The following is a 22,157-nucleotide window of genomic DNA, read 5'->3' on the forward strand; positions in this document are numbered from 1 at the left end:
TAAGAAGCCATTAAAAGTTTTAAGAAGAAGACAGCAAGATCAATTGAGAAATAGTGGAAAACATTTTAGAGACAAGGTAAGAGTAAAAGGAGACTAAATTGTAAGACTGTTGCAATAGTCTAGGCACCCAAAAATGGTAGAGTTTGAGTCATGGTTGGGAGAGTTAGAGAAAAATGTTAACATGGCTTTTTATTCATTTGTTTTCCTAAAACTATGTTAAATTCAGGTATTACAAAACATCAGCTTACAGAAGTCACTACGAATAACATAGGTTGGATGAAGCTAGATGGAGGGGCTACCTTTTGGATAAAAAATATCCAAATTCTAATATTTTGTTCTGTTTTTTTTTATCCTGTCTTCCATTTGTTCTCATCTTTTTTCTTTTTTGCTTCTTGATGTGAAAATCAGTCCCTTTCCAACAGATTTCTATTCTTTACTTAAGAAGACTGCGGGAGCACTCTGCCACCGAGTTACATCCCTTAGCTCTTATTTTATTTTTTATTTTGAGACAAGTTCCCCAGGTTGGCCCAAGTTGACCTCGAACTTATGATTTTCCTGCTTTAGCTTCTCAACTAGCTGTGGTTACAAGTATGAGTCACTGCACTCGCCTGTCTTCTTTATTTTAAAGTATCCCTTCATCTTGCAAACATTTATTGAACACTGGATTATTCTCTTTTCTGTTATTATAGAAATACATGAGGCTGAGTAATTTGAAAGACAAGAGGTTTATTTTGTCTCATAGTTCTGGTCCAGGGTCCAGGCACTGCATCTAGTGATGGCCTTTTTGCTGGCAGAGTCCCAGGGCTGCTCAGGACATCACATACAAGACATAGGAAGCGTGCATATGTGTCTCTTTCTCCTGTTACAGTATTGTTCGATAGGATGACCCTATCTAATGCTAATCACCTCTTGAAGGCCCCGCCTCTAAGTGTCATCCTTGAATAAAATACCACTTCTGATACCTTATACTGGGGGTTAATTTCCTCACGTGGACCTTTGGGTGACAAACTTAAACTGTCCGTCCCAAGCACCTCCTGTTTGTCATGCACCCTGCTGGGTGCTGAGGAAGGAGCCAAATGAACTCTCAAGGGCCTCTAGATAAGATACAATATTAGATGAGGCACATGCATATTCGTAAATCAGCACATTGTTTAATTGGAATGTATAAGAGCATACAAAATGAAATTATTGATTCTGTGGGGGACATCATATGGAAGACTTTTTGTAATAGGTGACATCTAAATAAGGTTTATTTTTTGTTTTTTGAGACAAGTTCTTACTAGGTAGTTCAGGCTGGCCTTGAACTTGTGGTGATCCTCCTGTCTCAGCCTCCCAAGTACTGGGATTACAGGCGTGTGCCACCACATCCTGCACTAAATAAACTTTTTAAAGCTCAATAGAATTTCACCAAGTGGAGGAGAAGGCTTTTTAGACAATGGAAACATTGTGTGTACAAAGACACAGAAAGATGAAATAGTGTTTCTGCTGAAATATGACAGTTTGATATTTCTGGATTTGGCATTTCTTAGAAAAAAAAAGTAACATTGTTCTTTTGCAGTAGTAGCATTTTTCCTGAACTATTTTCACCTCCTATTAACTATTTCTCTGTCCTTTGAGGAAGCTATTAAAGGGTTGACACTAATAAAGTTTCTCACTGAAATGTTGGAAATACTGATCTCCACCACCATTAAAAAAAAAAAAAAGAAAAAAGGCTGGAAATACAACTTTACTTACTCATACCTCTTCGAATACCAGCTGCTAGTATTACAGCCAGACTTGGAAGAAAGTGGTATTTCTAATGAATTACAAAATCCAGTGAGGTCCTTATCTAGGACTGTGAAGGAATTAACAGATATCTCCAGAATGCTCTGCTCCTGATGATGTAGATGGAGGCAAAGCCCTAAAAGTATCAGATGGGTGGTAGTTAAGAACAAATGTTCCTTTAAAAATCTTCAAACCAGAGGGCTATAACGTACAGTGCTTATTTTTTGCTTAGTTCTGTAAGTGAAACGTTTGTTTTGACTGCTTCTCAAAGAATCAAGAAGAAACTATTTAGATAGTTTGGAAATTTGGAGATTGTTTTGCTTTTAAACTGAACAGATTTGCATAAGCAGTAAATTCTGATTAACGAACAGGTAACAAAATAATTGCAGTATAGAAGTTCATTGGTATAGTGAAAAGAGCACTTGTATTAAGACCCTTGAGACAGGTTTCTGAGTTCCCTTGTTTCCACAGACTTGTGTGTCGCTGGGCAATTACATGACTTCTTTGAGCCTCAACTTTCTGGTTATAACTAAAATGGTTATAACTGAGACTGTACACATTTATTATTTTGAGGCTTAAATAAAATAATAATATAGGATGACAATTTTTTTTTTTTTTTTTTTTTGGTACCAGGGATTGAACTTGGGTCTTTGCGCTTGCACAGCAGGAGGCAAAACCACTGAGCTGAATCCCTGGCCCAAGATGACAATTCTTACTATAGTGTAAAAATACAATTATTGAAACTCCCCAAGGAAGCATAGAAAGGAAATTCTGTAATGCCATTTTTAAGGCTTTTTGTGAAAATCAAAAGAAATTTCCATCCTTTTTTTTCTTGCCAACTTCAAGGTTGCCTTTACCTGAATGTTCTGTGTAATCAAAGTGGAAAAATACATGTTACTGCTGTATTCACTTGGGAATATTTGAATGAAATCAGAGTTCTTACTACAGTAATTGACAGAACAGGTTTTCTAGAACTTTGAAAAGAGGCACCTTGGTATATCAAGGATTTAGATCAGGACTCGAGTTTAGGTCCCTTACTAGTTATATGACTTGGACACATTTATATGTTCCAAAAATGAAACATAGAATCCTTACCAGAGGAAAGATTGCTCAGGTAATATAACTCTTCATTTTGTAACCAGAGGAGTAATTTTCTAAATTTCATTTTCAGTGGTTGTCTTATATCAAATGGTTGATTTCTCTTTCTTTCTTAGTTTCTACAATATATTGATGGCAGGGGGATTAGACTTGGTTTCTTTGCTACATACTAGGCATAATGACCTTTTGCAAGTTGTTTAGCATCTCTGAGCCTCAGTTTCTCCTTCTGTAAAATGGGTGTATTGCCCCCTCAGTTTGCTCTTAGAGAAAAATGCTACCTGATTATAGTAGGTGCTCAATAGTAGGTGTTAATTCTATTGTTATTAAAATCACTATTGGAATTATCAAAGGGGAAAAAAGTGAAGTTCTCATTTAGTGTGTATTTGAGAACCTAGCAGAATTGTTTAAGAATGAATTCTAATTACTGATTTTCTACTTTCTGTGTAAAAAGTTGGGGAAAAGATATTACTCATCTTAAAAATCAGAGCAATTTTTAAATATCTTAAGTTTCTCCTAATCAAAGTATAAACATTTTAGTGATTTTAAATATAATAGAAATATACCCTATTTGTTAATCTGAATTTATAAGTAGAATATAATATGCTGATAAAGTCAATATATTAGATAAAAATACACATTTTCTGTATATCTATATTGCCTAATACTGCCAGTTCTTTTTTTGGTACCTGCAGTCAAACTCAGGACCTTGTGCTTATGGTTTCGGGGAGACTCAGGACCATTGAGCTAAATCCCCAGTTCATACCAGTTCTTAAATTTAAAAAAAATGTTATTATTGTGGAATAGCTACTTGTTCCTACAATGCAAATGGTTCCTAATTTGTATAACTAATATATTTATACCTTTGCATACTGTAGCGAAAAAATTTGCTTTGCTTTTTGTGTTCTTTTTTGATACAGGGTCTTACTGTATAGTTCAGGCTGGCCTGAAATTTATGGCAATCCGCTGGCCTCAGCCTCCTGAGTACTAGGATTATAGGCATGTGCCACCACACCCAGCTTGAATTTCAGTTTTAACTTGTATAATTTTTTTTTAAACTTTGGTCTCTGAAAAGTTAAAAGGTACTTGTTATCTTAAATGATTAAAAACGAGTCACTTGGGCCAGGGGTTTAGCTCAGTGCCACTGTGCCTGCCTCTCAAGAGCAAGGTACTGAGTTCGATCCCCGGTACCAAAAAAAAAAGTTACTTGAACAGCAGTTGTTAAATAGTTTGCTTTATGGGTTTAAGGCCAATCATATACGCACTATACTTTTTCCCCTTTTATTTGAAATAGGGTAAAACAGTAAAAATAATAAGAGAACACAAACTCTTATACTATTAGTTGATTCTCTAGAAATGATTGAGGAAATTTTAGTAATTTTAGCAAAATTATAGAATTATGAATTAGTAAAATTGTCTTAGCAGATAAAAAGATAGTTTCATGATATATTTAAAAATATTGTATACTGGTTTATCAAAATATTTTGCCTTGTGTTTATTCTGGCCCTCTTTCCTTAGCCATTTTCCAAGTTCACTTAGAAAATGAAGTAAAACAAATAAAAGTCCCAACAACCTCGCTGGGCCAATAGGCTTTAAACCTGAGATATGTTTAAATTTTGGCTTGTGAATACTCAGTAATCCTTTCATTCCTTCAGTTTTGCAGTCAACAGTGGATTGTTATTATGCAGAGTAAAGATCATAAACATTCCTGTACTAGAAACATTCCTTCTGGACTGGGGTCTAAATATCATTGTTTCTCCGTAATATCTATTTTAGCTAAATTTTTGCTATCGCTGCCTTAATTCATAAACAGACCTTTAGTTTAAAAGTGCAACTGCTGATGATATACTTATCTTTTTCTCTTACCTTCTCAAGTTGATTAAAATGTCTAATTTTATATTGCCATTTCTTGGGTGAGAATCTTTATAGCTTTTCCTTGGTGAAGTATTTTCTCAGATGTCTTTCTGAATGGATTAGAAATAGTTAAATGCCTTTGAGTATTTATATCCCAAATAATCTTCAAATCACTGGTTGGTTAAAATGAGCTACTGAAAGAGAATGAAACCTAATTGCAGAGGGAGGGCGAGGGGGGGAATGTGAGGGGACATACATGATGGGGGCACAGGGGAGTGGACTTTAGACCAGGCAGTGAGCTACTGTGTCAACATGAACTTTACCTGATGAAATTTCCTGTCATCTCTTTCCTTTTTTCTATAAAAATGAATATTGAAAGTACTATGGCATTTTCTCCTAATAATTCATTTTTTTTGTCCAATATAATTTGTTATACCAGATTTTCTTTTCAGTCATTAAGATTTAAATTCCATATTTCTGGTAGTAAAACCATCTCTGTCAAGTGTAGGGAGTCTGTGGCTTTAACACCTCTTCATGTCTGATTAGAAGATTTTCTTTTGTAATTAATTTTCCTCTGAGCTCTTTGTAGAGAACAGTAGCCCACTGCAGAGAGGTTAGAATACCGTGGACTTTAGCTGTTCAGCTTTAATGATACAAGGAGATAGCAAAGCAAGAATAAATGAGGTACTTTTTGGTGAGCAGAAAATATGAACTGACTGTCAGTGTGAGATTGGTTCTAGGAGCAGTTAGCCAGCAGTAATAGGGCACACTTGAGTAATTGAATTTGCATAACAAGGCTTGCTGAAGAGGTCTGACAGGCATAGAGATTTGTCTAGCTAGAGAGCTCCAGATGGACGTGACCATGCAGCAGCTGGGTGGCACGTTGCTCAGCATGGACAGCACCGCCCAGACTGGCAGCTGGACCCTGGCGACTGCAGGGCTGTAGCAGGCCAGCTGGTGGCTTCTGACAGCCAGTGGCCCTGTTAGAGAGCCTTTTCATAATGGCCTGTCAGGGTACTGGACCTGCAGGGACTGGCAGGAAAATGTCACAAGTCACCAGTGAGGATTGTTAAGTGGAAGAAATCTCAGGGCTGTAGAGTGGTCACTATTGCAGCCACAAAGCTAACACCTCCCAGAGTGATTCCCTTTCTTTTCAGGACCCCCTTCCCCCTGCTCTAGACTGCAGCCATTCTGGGTTTCCATAATATTCTTCAAACCTTGAAACCAAGTTGCCCCCTTTATAGAAGCCCATGGGGGACCATCGGTTGGGATGGAAGTAAATATTCCTGCATATTTACATCAAAGGCATAATTTATCTTGGATTTATTATTCATAGGAAGAAACAGCATGTTTAATAAATTGCAGAGAAATAACTTAACTGGTATGAAGTCAGTTTGTTCAGGTCACCTCTCCTCTCTCTGGGTCCAGGTAGATTGTGTTTATGTGGAGAAATTAAAACAGCCCTCTTCACAGATTAGAATAAGCATGGAAGAAGGCCAGCTTTGGGCCTGCTGTTAATAAATTTTACATCTGTGTTCTTAAATTGAGAATATTGCCATCTTATTTCTCCTCTAAAAAAAATCATATAACTTAGCTAATACAACTTTTTTTTAAAAGGGAGGAAATCTGCTTAGATGCATTTTTGTTTAGAGTGAAAATTTTGCTGTTACTGGTAAAACCAAGTTCTAGTGAAGCAAAAGCATTCATATACTTCCTTTGAGTGTCACTGACATTTGATGTTTCCCTTTGAATTATAGTACTGGTGCTTTTTACTTTGCCAGTCTTTATCTAGTATTCAAGTTGTTATATCATCCCAATAAATCAAATAGGGTACTATATATGGTATCTTTATTTTAATGAGATGAAATGGAGGCCACAAAGGTTGATGTCCAGTATTGCCTGGCTAATTGTGAGACAACCTGGACATGGTAGTAGTAGGGATGGTCCAAAAGAGTTACCATTTTTAACTTTCAAATTGACAAAGATATGAACATCTGTTCTTTTTGTTTGTTTGCTTTTCGAGACAGGGTCTTGTTAGATAGTTCAGGCTGGCCTTGGGCTCACTACGTAGCCCGGGCAGGCCTTGAACTCAGGGCAGTCTTCTTGTCTCAGCCTCCTAAGGCTGAGATCCTGCTAGGATCACAGGCTACGATGCCCAGCTACAAACGTCTGTTCTTAGCAAAGGTAGGAGAAATGTATAGCCTCATAGACTGCTTTGGGGATGTAAGTTATGTCAGCCAATTCAGAAAACAAGTTTGGCAGTATGCATCAAAAGCTTAAAAATTACATATATTTGTGGGTGTGCACACATAGACACATATACAATTGTACATATACATATATAATTATGGGTACATATATATAGTTTTTAAACTTTTGATATATATGTGTAAGTCACCTATTAATTCCACTTCTAAGAGTTAACTGTACAGATTAGGAATGCACATAAAGAGCTAATGTGGTGACATAGACCTGAACCCCAGCACTAGAGAGTCAGTGGTAGGAGGATCACAAGTTTGAAGCCAGCCAGGGCTAAGTAGCAAGTTCAGGGCTATACTGGACTACATTATGATACCCTGTCTCAAAAACAAAACAAACAAAAAAGAGTATGTATAAAGATTTAGTTATTTAAATATACTTTTAGCATTGTTAAGAATACTAGTTCTTTTTCCCAGTACCAGGAATCGAACTCAGGACCTTGCACTTGCAAGGCACGTGTGGCACCACTGAGCAAAATCCCTGGCCCAAGAATACTAGATGTTTTTTTTTTTGTACTGGGGTTCAAACTCAGGTCCTTGTGCTTGCAAGGCAGGTGGTGGAACCACTGAGCTGAATCCCCAGCCCCTAAGAATACTAGTTCTTAATGTGCCATCTATGGACCTCCAGGGGGGTTCCATGAAATCAAAAGTATTTTCCTAATAATATGGTAACATTCATGGTACGAAGGAATGGTGTGTAAATCTGCTGTATCTTAACAAGAGTCAAGGTGGCAGTATTATGTTATTTATGACCACAACCATGCCGTTTCACTTAAAAATATCCTTGATGAAGCAAAAAAATGTATTAATTTCATTAAATCTTGAGTTTTTTGAGTTCATGGCTTTTTTAATATTCTGCTTGATGACCTAGAAAGCATGCATAAAGCATTTCTGCTACAGTTAATACTATGGTTGTCAAAATAAAAAAGTATTGATGGGTTGAGTTGCCAGCTAAACTGTCACCGTTTTGTTCAAAAGAATGACAATTTATAGAAGTACAAAGTGAGCCTGTTACCAGAACGGAAAAAAGTTGGCAGTCTTTGTTGCCAGTGATAGAACTGGATCTTTGAAGTAAAAATTAGGCTTGTAACACTTGTATCTGACTGTATGAGCTTGCCGGCTTAAAACCTTAAGAACATTTATGCTTAAAGATGTTTATGACTAGGTTGGTAGTGCTATTAAAGAATGTGAGTTTCTAATATTGTGTATTAGGAACTTGGAAAATCTACGTAACTAGTATATTCCAAATGACCATGATGTTACTGAATTATATTGGGACAAAAGATATAGTTAATGTATAAAATAGTCTGATAGATTTTAATGTAATAGTATACAGCATTTGTTGATAACAATTTCAGATTCCACATTACAGCTAGCCTCTAAGAAACCATTTACCAGTTTTTGGTTTACTGTAAAGAAGGATTTCCCCAATTATCTGAAATATTTATTAAAATTTTAAATGCCTGCCGAGGATTTAGTTCAGTGGTTTCACTGCCTGCTGCGCAAGCCCAAGGACCCGAGTTCGATCCCTGGTACCAAAAAAAAAAAAAAAAATTAAATGCCTATTATTTCTAACTTCATTATCTGTATAAGGCCACCTTTTCCATATTACCTGAAGCAAAAACAACATACATCTGCTTCTGTGTTTAATCTGCTATGAAAATCCAGCTGCAGTCTTTTTTTTTTGCCGTACTGGGGCTCGAACTCAAGACCTTGCACTTGCAAGGCAGGCGGCGGAACCACTGAGCTAAGTCCCTGGCCCACAGCTGCAGTCTTTTAAGTCAGAACAGCAGATATGCAGTTGTAAAACAATGCTATTTTTCTGACTAAATTTTTTTTTCTTCTAACTTATTTCTATAATATGTTGACATCCTGTGGGTTGATTATTGTCACTTTTAAGTGAATTATGAAATAAGAATTTTAAAAGTTTCTCAGTGTTAAATTTCAATATAGTAAGTACCAGTAGGTCTAATCCACATAAATAAAAGCTTTGGGGCCCTCACAGGGCATAAAGGACCCTAAGTCCAAAAAGTTTAAAAACTACTGGTTAAAATAATGATGACTTGGAAATAATTCAAATGTCTAATAAGAAATCATTGATTAAATTATGTATTATGAATTAAAATAATGTATATAAATATTTGACACAAAAAGATTTTATAGTATTTTGTTAGGGTGTAAAAGCAAATTATAAAGCAATATGATAATTGTTTTTGTTTTAAAATTACTATAAACTTTATTTACTGTATGGTTACTGTTATTCTATAATAACATTGTAAGATTTTAAGCAGTTTTCTCTGGAGATGGAAGGTAGGGAATGTATTTAAAAAGGTGTCGTACTAGGGAGATAGATAGAGACTAAGAGTATAGACTGTGTTGGTCCTGAACAGAGACAATGAAGAATAAATGATTAAATGATAATTACTCCTGAACAAAAATATTTAAGATAAAATGATAATTATGTGATGTGATATCAGTTAGCTTGGTTTACTCATTTTACAGTGTGTACATATATCAAAACATCATGTTGTACACCATAAATATATAAAAACTTCGTCAGTTAAACTTCAATGAAGTTGGAGGATATTACCTTCTGTAATGTAAAGGAGAAAGAATTGAGTACTTTTATTTTATATTTATTTATTTATATAAATTTTATTTTATCCCAGTTAATCGTTCATTTAGGGAGCTACTGTCAGGGCAAACTCAGACAGAAAGCACAGGTGTAAACCTGGTTGTTAAAATAGAGATATATGTTGACTTAGCAAGGTAAAAACATAAGTCAAGGAGTAAATCACTATAGAAATTTGACTCAGATGTTCCAAGAAAATATCTAATTTATAAATCAAGAGATAGCTATTACCTCCATTGATACTTGGTTCAGAATTTTTCTTGCTTCACTTCCTGCCATTTTAGAAGATAACAATAAATACAGAATTCATAGAACATTTCTAAATAACAAGTATGTTAAGTTTCATTTATATGTGGACTGGTGCTCTGCTATCCAATTATTTGTTGTTTTAACTTTCAGTTTATATGTTCTTCTTCCCCTTTGTCTTTTATATACACACATACTTTTTTCTTTTTGCTGAACTATTCACCTTTATAGGGCCATTCTCCTATATAACTCCAGGACTACGATCATGTTCAAGAAATTTGACATTGGACGCAGTGTCATCTAGTATATAACCCGTATTCACATTTTCTCAGGTTTATTCCAAGTAACTAGACTTTTTAATTTTTCTTTGATCCAATATCTAATGTTCATACATTATGTTTGGTTATCATGTTTCTTTACTCATCTTTAATCTAGAGCAGTTCCTATACCTTCCCTTTAAAGTTTTTCAAGACCCTGACTCTTTTTTTAGTTTAGACCAGTTGTTTTATGGAATGTTCTTCAATCTGAATATAGCTGATTGTTTCAGTTTAAATCTCTTTGGTAACCATACAGTCTGACTTAAAAAGAAATTGACATTTCCTGCCTAATCTCAGATGCTTTTCCTAGAGTCTCAACCCAGCTGAAGATACAGTGGAGCTGAAGTTGACTTTGCTCTTTATAGATACTGGCAACCTACCTTATTGTAATGAAGAAAATTTGATCCTGTTTTAGTTAGACTCAGGTGTCCTGTTGGTGCTCTAATTAGCTTTTCTGAAACCTGGTGGATGTGTGTTTTTCTGTGACTTCATAGGAATCTTAAAACAGTGACATTAAATGATCTCTTCTGAAATGCCAGGCTTTCAGAGTTACATCCCGTCAGAAATGGCCCATTGTGTAAAACAGAAACAGTCTGACCTGCAAGATGATGTACTCCAATTGCATTGTGAAAATGTAATTTTTTTTTGGTACCAGGGATCAAACTTAGGACCTTGCACTTGCGAGGCAGGTGCAGTGCCACTGAGCTAATTCCCCAGCCCATGAAAATGTAATATTTCAGCTGGTGTTGTCTTATGCCTAAGCTCATGGAAAGAAATAGGAAATTCCAAAATTAAATCTTTCTGATCTAATTTGGTTATTTTAGAAACTTATGTATAAGAAGAGCTTAAAAGTGAACTTTATAACCAACATGATATTTTAATGTAATACTAATTTATAGTGATAATAAATATTTTAAATAACATTGAACTTACAAAATCATGTATCTTTAAAAATGTTTTAGTTGTTATAAGGGGTTGTTCAACTGATGTCTTCAGCTTTTTTCAGAAACCTTTTAACACTTCTTTAGCAAAATTAGCATACTGAACTCTCAAATACTGTTTTTATTTCATGATTTGGTTTGTGTATTTCTAAACTGAAAAATAGTAGACGGTAATAGCAGTATTCTACTGTGAGAAGTAAGAGGTGTTTTTGTTTTTTTTGAGGTCAGCAGTGTTTAGATTAATCAGGTTGACATTTCTTGCTGGTGGGTCATGAACTGTTGATAATAGCGTTAAATGGTGATTCAGTTGTACAGAAGGTACGACTCATTATCCAGCTACTATATTAAATCATCCACAGAAAACAACTGGCCCTCTATATCCGTGTGTTCCACAGTAGTGGTATTGAAGAAATACGTATGTTTCTTTTCTTTATATCTTAAAATTTATTGGAGACTTAGTCACATTCTCAAAGGATACTGCAGCATTGCAAGTACTTTAGAGAACTAGGATCAATAATAGCTTGACTGATTTGAGAGGATAAAGGAATGTATAATCCTTTTCATAATGTACTCAAAACCTTCATATTGTTAGCCTTTCTGGAACCTTGTTTTAATAATGAATGTACCTGGGTTGCAAATAATAAAAGCAAATATATTTACAAATTTGTAAATTGGGTTTAATTTTAAGTTAAACTATTACTGTGGGTGTATGGATCCTTTTAAAAGATACATATTCATTTTAAGGGAGAGATGATGCTTGGAAAGTTCATGTGTGTAGTATTTCATGAAAAAGGTGATTATTATAAAAACCTCTTTTTAAAGACAAATTTAACACATAAGCTGGTTAGGGTTTTGTTGTTTTGGTTTTATTTTGTTTTGTTATTATTTGTGATGCTAGAGATCAAACCCAGGGCCTCAGCATAGTGGGCAAGCACTCTTCTACTGAGCTACAGCCCCAACTTGCTAGTTTTTTTTTTAAGTTACTAATCATTTTCCTTTAAAGGTAAATCTAAGACGTCTGGTACACCGTGATTCAGAAATTACTGACATCTTTGAATTTTAGAGTGTTTTTTTCAGCATCTGTTGTGTATATAGCCGTTGAATAGATAGTGGCATAGCAGTTGTGTTAATGTTGGTTTACTTTTTGATTGGACAGTAAGGAGTTAATGAAGTCAGTTGCTAAGTAGTAATACAATACTTTGAACGCCAGCCCAGGGTCTTATAGATGGGTGCTCAGTCATGTTTTGTTAATGAAAGTGTGACATTTGGGTAAAGAAGGAACATTTTTTAGCACTTTATATTGTCTCATAGAATGTATTTTAAAGAAAGGAAAAATAAGAAAAAAATAATGCTTCCTTTTGTAGGGAAAAGTAACTCCTTGTTTTGGGTAAATAGGTTCTCCAAATCTGTGCTCTTTGAAAAATAATACAGTATTAAAAAATTATGGGCCACTAGAGGTCACTGTTTAGTAATCAACTTTTAATGAACCAGAACAGCCAGGAAAGCCAATAAATTACAGTGTAGATTTTTCTAATTATGAATTTATATTTAATCATTCAGTGACAAGTTAACTATGGAAATGGTTCTGTGTACTTTGCATATGTGGTTATGCTAATACATTATTATATTTCTCAGATGTTGGTCCTCCATCATTAGAGTGTAGTACATTGCCAAAGGCTTTGTTATCTAATCTTAATTACTAATTATGAGATATAATTAGCTTTGTTACCACTACCACCCCTTTCATGGGCCAAGAATTCTTTCCAAAATAAAGTTTCACTGGGGCTGGGGATTTAGCTCAGTGGTTTCGCTGCCTGCTATGCAAGCGCAAGGACCCGAGTTCGATCCCCAGTACCAAAAAATAAATAAATAAATAAAGTTTCACTGTGAACACAAGTTACATTTAAGTGAACATAGGTGTTATGGTTAATCAGTTCCTTCCTCTTCTCTGTAAGCCTCCATGTTTCCTTTTTGGTTTCTGTTGCTTCTATCTCTCTCTGTTCTCTGCTTTGTCTCACCTGGTTTTTACCTCCTTTCTTGGGAGTCCTTTCCCCCTGTTTCTTGAATCAGACGCATTATTTCATCAGTGACTGAATGTTTCTTCTCAGGTTTTCCAGCTTTCACTCATTGAGTAGAAGAATGTGACTTTTACTGCATATGTTAAAGGAATTCAGGGTGGGCAACTTGAGCTGAGCCAACCACCAAAGAGAAAATGGTATGCATGTAAGCAAGTGTGCCACTGCTGTTGTTGCTGAGAGCAGATGGATTCAGCCTGTTCAGCCAGAATCCATTCAGGAAAAGGCAGATTTCCCTACTTGTGTGATAAAAAAATGTTTTCTCCTTGAAAGACTAGGCTGGTTGCTCAAGAGGAGGCCTCCTAATCAAAAGGAAAGCATATGCACATGTTTCCCTTATTTGAACACAGTCCTGTGTATTCTTGCTTAGAAAGTAGGTACATCAGCACATGGCTGCTCAGACTTCCTATACTTTTTGCTGTCTTTACCACCCTGCTGCTGTGCTATTTATTACAAGGGCTGATCAAAAAATATGGTGTGTGTTTAAATAAAGACACATTGCCATTGATCTCCCTCAAAATATTCTCCCTTCCTTCAATCACACTTAACATTATTCTTGTCACTTTCTGAATCAGCTCTGGAACTTCCTTTTCATGAGTGTTCTTATAATATGTGATCTGTGCCATCCAATGGAAAGGCAGGGTCATTAAAAACATTGTATTATCCACCTTATTCTCTGGATCTGGTGCCGTGGGACTTCTGGCTCTTTCTCAAAGCCAAGATGACCATGAACGGCAAATTCTTTTTTTTTAATTAGGTCTAAATTATTAGTCCTAATGAATTATTATATTTTCCTGCAAAAAAAAAAAAAAGGGCAAATGTTTTGAATCAATTCTAGGCAGCCACAACAGCGCAACTAAATACACTCCTGAAAGAGGAAACTGCTTCAGAAAGTGGCAAGAACAATGAGATGTTTTCAAAGTGAGGGAGAATATTTTGAGTGTGATTAATGGCAGTGTGTCTTTTACTGTAATAAAATTTTTAACATTCACTGTATTTTTCAATCACACCTTATATATCTGATACTTCACTGTTGTGAGGTTAGCTTCGATCTACACAGGGTTCACATCTGATACATTGTTCAGAAACCTTTGGTTCCTGATGCTCACCCAATCCAATCTAGTCTTTAGTCTGCCACTCAAAGCTCTCCATAGTCAAGATCCAACTTATTTTCCCCTTTTTATTTCCCACTACTTAACTTCATATGCCTCAAATTCTAGCCAAACTGGACCATTCACTAGCTCTTAAATGTGTATCTCATTTGCTCAAGGCCCTGGTTCTTGTTTATGATTTCTTTTACTGGGTTTTTAACTTCTTCCTCATTTTATCTGTCATCTTCTAAGTCCAACATAGATGTCCCTCAAGTGATATCCTTTTTAAGAAGAGGTGATTCTCTCTGTGAGCCACCATGACTTGTAGGGCACTTAGCATCCCACCTTGCATTGTAACTACTTTGTACCTGTATTTTTTCCTTAAATACAATGTGTTATAAATTCATTGAGTCCTCATTCCAGAAAGAATGGCTGCTATCATGAAATCAACCAATAACAAATGCTGGCAGATCTGTGGGGAAAGAGGAACCCTGCTCCACTGCTGGTGGGAGTGTAGACTGGTGCAACCACTGTGGAAATCAGTATGGAGATACCTCAAAGAACTAGGACTGGAAGTCCCATTTGACCCAGCTATTCCCTTGCTGGGTATCTTCCCCCAAAGAATTAAAAGAATCATACCACAATGATATATGTGCACTCATGTTCATAGCAGCACAGTTTGTGATAGCTAAAACTTGGAAACAGCCCAAATGCCCATCAACTGGAGACTGGATAAAGAAAATGTGGGTTTTTTAATAAAATGGAGTACTACTCAGCCATATAAAATGAGAAATTAGAGACATTTATAGCTAAATGGATGCACATTGAAGTGATACTCTTAAGTTAAATAAATAAGACACACATGTGTAAATACCGAATAGTTTCTGTAGTGTGAGAAACTGAAAGTGTAAATAAGGACTAAAATGTATAATAGATAATGTGAAATAGGAAGACAAGGGGCAAAGGGGAAGGGGAACTGGGAGAGGTAGAGGAAGTGGGAGAGGTAGAGGTAGGGGAAAGGAAAGAAGGGAATGGAAGTAATATGAAAAAATTAGAAAATGGAAACAGAGGTCTTTGTAAATAGGGATGGAGGGGTTGAAGGGAGGCCAGGGGAAGGGGAAAATAATAACCAAGAGAGATTATGTAAAGGTGCAAATTTCCAGTGATGAATGTCATTATATTGTATACATAAAATGTACCAATAAAATAAAATAAAATAAATTCATTGAGTCCAAGCATTCTTGGAATATAAATTAAATGTGCTAAAATTTTCAATAAAAATGACTTGGCAGGCCATTTGGTTTTATAATTTTATTTTGAGAAATTTTAAATAATATTATAATCGTGCAGCTTATAATGCTAAGGTTATTTAGCTAAGGTTTGTGATATAAGGGAAGATTGTTGAATATACTTTGTTGGAACTCTTTTCCATAAAAGATCACCTTTGTCTAATAAGTTGAGTTCTGTTTGATCACATGAGAGTAACACTCAACTTGCCTTTCTTGATTATCTGCTTTGTAATAGAGAACATATACTTCTCTATTAAATCTGCTAAAAGGAAAATGTGTTTTATACTTTGAAACAGTGCACCCAATATTTGCAGTAGCTTTAAGGAAATGAAAAGTTTAGTTCAAATAACCTTTTACTTTCAGTAGCTCCAAATTTCTTATGTTTTGGTGAAAATAAAAAATATAGATGATACATGAACTCAAACTTTATTTTTAGCTCTTTTTAAGTGTTGTTTCCAGTGACTAACTACCGTATATAAATTCCATATTATTAGAGAAGGAGGCATGCATAACCAAGTGTTTTCCATGCTCAGATTAGATGTATATATTGTTATGATAGAAACTAACTTGCAGAGTTTTTTATTTGTAAATTGAACAAATAGTTACTTCGCAGTTTGAAAACAAGGGGAAATATACCCCATAATTTTCATTTTTCCTTTCCTCTCCCTTCCCCTTATCTCCCCTTCACCCTCCTACCCTTATCTCTGGAATTGGGGATTAAACCCAGGACCTTGCACATGCTAGGCAAGTACTCCACCACCGAGTTACATCTCTAGCCCTTTTTTTTTAAATTTTTAGAGGTTCTCTCTGTTTTGCCCAGGTTAGGCTTCAACATGCAATCCTCCTGCCTTGGCCTCCTGAGTATCTGGGATTACATTGCACCTAGTGGATACAATATTTTCTAATATTTTTAAGTCCCTATTTATGCCTCAAATATACTCAACCTAAAACCTAAATTACAGTTCTATTACTGTCATGTCTTTGTGTAAAATGACTTCTGAGATCCAGTATGGGATGCCACTCAGGAGGCCAGTCCTTTCTATGGTTTTGAAGTCCTGTTGCCTTTTTCTCCCCTTTTCTAAGATTTACGATCTAAATTTACCATGGGGATTTACCTATACTTTTTAAGAGTTTCAACCATCTCTGTAGAGTTTTCTTAATACTTTATTTCTGTCATAGACTTCTCTGATTTCTAGACTTGCATTTTTATCTATTGGCCCCTTAAATCAAATTCATTTTTATTTTTATTTTTTTAATTTTTTAATTTTTTGGTACCGGGGATCGAACTTGGGTCCTTGCCGCTTGCGCAGCAGGGAGAGAAACCACTGAGCTAAATCCCTGGCCCTCAAATTCATTTTTAAAGTCAATCTCATTTTGTTTTCTGTAAGACCAGTTATTTCTCTTGATTTCCTCTTTATATAGTGTATTTCCGTTTCACTTTTTCTAGTATTTTAGGTTTAAACTCTGAGAGCAGCACTAATATACACCACATATGTAACTTTAATCTTTGTAAGTAGCCATAAATAAAAAGTAATAAACACAAGTGAACTTTAATAAACATATTAAAGATGAATTTTAATAAGATACCTTATTTAACTCAATATATCTAAATATTATAATTTCAAAATATAATGAATAATTAAAATTATTGGGGATTTATATCCTTTTTCATATTGTACTATTACAGTCTGATATGTATGTTAAATATAAAACATATCTGAATTTGAAGTAGCCGTATTTTAAGAGTCACATATTTCAACAGTGACATGTGGCTGGTGGCTCCTATATTGGACAGTGAGCCTCCTTGGAGGCCTTTGCATCTGCCATTATGTTTCTCTCTTCTCACCCAGTGAGTATGGTTCTCCATTGTCTGCCAGAGTTCCTTCACTGCATGGAAGGAAACTTACAGGTTTGCCTTTTCCCCACCCCCATACTTCATTCCTGTTTTTGAGAGTACTGTGTATGTCAGGTACTTTCCTAAGAATAGGAACTCCAGTTCTCTTGAGGAATTCACACTCCAGTGAGATGGGCAATTCACAATGTGGATTGATAATGGCCATAACAGAAGTATAAAAGGATTTATGCTAAGTTTATGATGAAGTTAGAGTCATTCACATTTACCAGATCTGGCTTCAGGATGGTTGCTTTCCTGAAGAACTGGTAGATGTTTGCCATGTATTGTGGGATTGAGTGGAGTGAGGCTATTCCAAGAAGAGATAATATTCAAAGCATGGAATTGGAAAAGAGCATGGCATATTCAAAGAAGATTGAGAGACAATATTTTTGGAGTTTTGTTTGTTCCAAATTCATCTATTTTGCTATTTTTAATAAATTTTATACTTTGTACTTAGTTTTTTGTTGTTGTTGTAATTCACTCCATCTGGAATTTCTCTGCCCAGAGTCATTCCCTGCCAACTCATCATAATCATAGTCCTCTTGCTAGCCCATATTAATCTGATTTTTGGTTGGTTTTTTTTTTTTGCTGCCAAGGATTGTACTCAGGACCTTACGCTTTCAAGGCAGGCAGCACCACTAAGCTAGATCCTGGCCCTTAATCTGATCTTTTTAGTAAAGTTTCTGCTTTCTTCTTTTAGTTTCATGCCACAAATGTGATGTTTCCCTCTTTTGAATATTGAACATTTTAAATCTGTTTAATGGCAATTAATCATTTTATAGTACAGTAACTCTTGTCTGGATCACAAAGTTTAATTTGAGCAAGAATTGGGCCTTAATTATTTTTGTGTAATCTAAGGAGCCAAGAGTGTCTTCTATGTGTAACTTGTATATAGAAGATGTTCAGTAAATAAATTTGTTGATACTTAATATTTTTTTTTTGGTACCGGGGATCGAACTCAGGTCCTTGTGCTTGCGCAGCAGGCGGCGAAACCACTGAGCTAAATCCCCGGCCCAATACTTAATATTTTTATGAAATTTTAAAACAAAAACACAAAATTCAAGTGATCTAGAGATTCCAAGTACCTAATGTGTTTGAGATTTCTTTCATAAAGTCATTAACTTGATTGACTGCTATATCTAGTTGGATTTAAGTTCTTGATTTGTAAAAGTTGATGCTACAAAAGTAATATTTGGTTATACGTTTTTAGAATAATACAGGTGCTGATGGTAAAGATGAAATCTATTTTATTATCAGAAAAGAGTTAAAAGTATCCTAGCATAAAAATAAGAAAGAAACAATTTTTCCTTTGACATTTATGGACCTGTTTTGTTTCTTTATATAGCCACATACTGTTTCTAGTAGTATGGTGGACCAATTACAATACACTTACATTTTTGGTGATACTGGAAATCAAACTCAGGCAAGTATTATATCACTGAGCTGTACCCCAGCCCTAACTGTATTTTTAAAACCATTTCAGATTCTTCAAAAAATAGGCACATTTTCAAAGACTACCCAATTCAGTAGCAATCTGAAATAAGAATAATAAACCCAGAAACTCTGGCTGTCCCAAGAGTAAATGCTGATTCCAAGAATGCTGAATTCCAAGATTGGGGAATAATATATATTGGGTAATAGGAACCTAGTTCTTGTGCTTACATAAAGTGAGAAAGCCCCCCCCTCCAGGAAAGGCCAGAACACCCCCAAAGAGTCTATATAATCACAAGGAGAAAGGGTGGCTGGGAATAATCTACTTGCTGGTTAAGGAGACTACCTAGGAAATGTTTCTATCTATACTGGTTACAGGTTGGGAAATAAAAGTTTCCTTTGATTCTTTGTCATAGTAGTTCTGAACCCCTGAGTGTAGAGTTCAAATTTAAGTTACCAATTGGGAAAATACCTAATCAGTAAATTAAGGATTTTGAAGTAGGGTTAATAGGGCTGTCACAGACAGAAAGAATAAACATACTCGGGCCGGGGATTTAGCTCAGTGGTTCTGGCACCTGCCTCGCAAGCACAAGGTCCCGAGTTCGATCCCCGGCACCAAAAAAAAAAAGAATAAACATATTCTCTGGAGAAAGCCATCCTCTGTCTAGGACTCTCAGAATTCACAAACATTAAGTACAACAAATGTAAGCTATTTATATACAAAATATGTACACAATGAAATTGAGACTAATGAATAAGAAACTAGAAAATACCAGATTTGGAAAAGTTAACAAAATTTACAAGTCAGTAAATGAGTTAGATGGTATATTGGCATATGGGAGCTGAAGAAATAATTAGTAAAGAGAAAAATCTAAAGAAGTAATACAAATGCAATACGGAAAGAATTAGAGGTGGAAAATATAAAAGAAAGGAAAAGAGATACGGGTATGTGACTAGAAAGCGAAGCTTGAACATGCATCTAATTGGAATTCCAGATGGAATGGGAGAATGACAAGAGGTTTGTGAGTTTACAGAAATAACATAAATCCACATAAACAGGAAGTACAAACTGCAAAGTACCAAACACAAAGAGAAGAATATCTAAAGTAGCTAGGAAGAAAAAAAGTATCACCTACACAAGAGCAACAGACTGACAAGAGTCTCTTTGTCCTTCCCCTGGCATTGAGGTATAGTTTTTCTGTAATAAAATTTATCTATTTTAAATGTAGAGATTGATGAATTTGAAAATTACATGTAGTCATGAAACTGTCATCACAGTTAAGATATGAAATATTTGTGTCATCCAGAAAGTTCCCTTTTGCACCTTTGTAGTTCTAGGTAAATGTTGTCTTGCTTTCTGTCACTATTTATAATATCCTATAAAATATTTTATAAATAGCATTTAAATATGCACGTAGGGGTCATGTAATATATACTTTTTAGTATCAGGAGCAGACATCATAAGAACAGTTGAAGCCAGAAGACAGTGGAACAGTATTGTTGACAATACTGACAGATAACTGTCAGCTTAGAATTTGAATCTAGCAAAACTTCAAGAATGATGGCTAGGTCCCCAGGTATCATTAAGATGAGATAAATACATTCTGCCCTTTCCTCCTACTGGATGTGACTAAAAATCTTGGGCAGAAAGCATAGACCTGATGAGGATTTTGAAAAGTAAATGACAGCAGGTAGATTGGAGAAGAAAAACAGAACTTGAAGTACAAAAGGTCTGGCAACAAGTTTTCTGCCCTCCACCCCCACACCCTATTTTTTGTATATCCTGACTAGATTCAAAGCCAGCATGAATCCTGGAGCTGTACAAACCAGGAGTTAAACGAGAAGGAAAATTTCTGGTCAGTGAGCAGGGAGACAGTCCCTATGAAAAGCGGAGAGGATTTCTTTTTCTCCTTCTCATATTTCTGTCACAAGAGCCTCACTACTGAAGCTACAATCTTTTAACAGTGGTCGCCAAGAAGATACTTAAAAATCTGAGTGGGGAATCCATCTCTTATGTCAGAGGAACTATGGTCCAAACAATGTGGGGAGATCACTGTTACTTACTCTCTTTCTTTACTTTTCTGCTGCTTGATCCCAGAAACAGACCTAGTTGCAGGAAAAATAGTACATTTTAGTCAGAGGACCAGGAGAAGGGTTGGAGGTGGTATATTAGAGTCTCAGAGGTGTGAGGCAATTCATAGACAAGAGAGAGATTCTCAAGATGATGTTGTGTATGAACTTCGGACTTCATGCTTGAGGCATAGACCATGAATCTGACCCTAAGTAGCATACTAAAGGCTTTATGAGTTTAACAGTGGAATGGACAGTCTCCCAAACATCAGATTGCCTTATGGGTGATGTACATATGAAACAGATTCAAATAGTATCACAAAGGATTTGAAAACTGAACTGATACTGTAAATCAGATTGGAATGTGCAGTCTGACCCTAACCTAGTTCATTGGCTGGTGACAATAAGGCGTTCTCTCTCTCTCTCTCTCTCACACACACATACACACCAAGGCACACTATTCTTCATAGAATCAGAAGAAGACCCAGAGTTTCATAACGTAATTATATTCCAAAGATCCATAGTGCTATAAAAATTTTCTTGACAAAAAGAACCAGGAAAGTCTGATAAATTCTCAAGGGAAAGAGGCCAACACCAAGGCTACCCAGATGTTTCATACCATACAGTGATTTTAATATAGCTATTATAACCATGTTCCAAAAAATAAGACATGAAGTCTCAGTAAAGAAATAGAATCTTTAAGAAATTAAAATTTTATAACTAAAAAATGTGATAATCAAGTTTGAAGAAAATCATTATATGTGCTCAAAAGCAGAGTAGATATGACAAAGGGAAGAGTCAGTCTGAATTTGGAAATTGTGAGAATAAATATCCAGTCTAAGAAGCAGAAAAAACAAAAAGATGTTAAAAGGAAACAAATGGAGCTTCAGTATCCTGTGAGACAACATAGTGACAATACTCCAACCATATGGATATTAGAGAAAACTAGAGGTTTTATGATTTTTTTAAGTCTTTTTTTTTTTGGTCTAGGTAGTCAGTGTGCACTTAAATATCAACCATTTCCCTTTTTTTTTTTTGCTTCCCTTAAAATTTATATGTATCCAATAAACTTCATTGAGAAATGTAAAAAAAAAAAAATTTGGTCTTTATCTAAGAGTGGCCAAAGTTTTAATAGTTTCAACAGTGTTGAAAAGTCTAAGTCTAAAATTTCCTCTGAGACTCCAGGCAAACTCTTCCCTG

General features: G+C 35.4%; 1 protein-coding gene and 1 long non-coding RNA gene across 4 annotated transcripts in view; both read left to right on the top strand.

The window, feature by feature from the left end:
• The window catches only part of Hibadh (3-hydroxyisobutyrate dehydrogenase), a 112,696-nt gene that overhangs the window by 59,431 nt on the left and 31,108 nt on the right, over nt 1-22,157 (top strand). The gene's annotated exons all lie outside the window — the stretch shown is intronic.
• Nucleotides 1-22,157, top strand: part of LOC147829217 (uncharacterized) — a 52,985-nt gene that overhangs the window by 18,704 nt on the left and 12,124 nt on the right. Inside the window, exon 2 of the long non-coding RNA XR_015449317.1 lies at nt 1-22,157. This exon is cut by the window's right edge and continues 12,124 nt beyond it. This is a non-coding gene — a long non-coding RNA (uncharacterized LOC147829217).

This window comes from Heterocephalus glaber, unplaced genomic scaffold (genome assembly GCF_053883595.1).
Source record: "Heterocephalus glaber isolate CG9 unplaced genomic scaffold, H.glaber_assembly_v1.0 deba00000676, whole genome shotgun sequence".
Lineage (NCBI taxonomy): Eukaryota > Metazoa > Chordata > Mammalia > Rodentia > Bathyergidae > Heterocephalus > Heterocephalus glaber.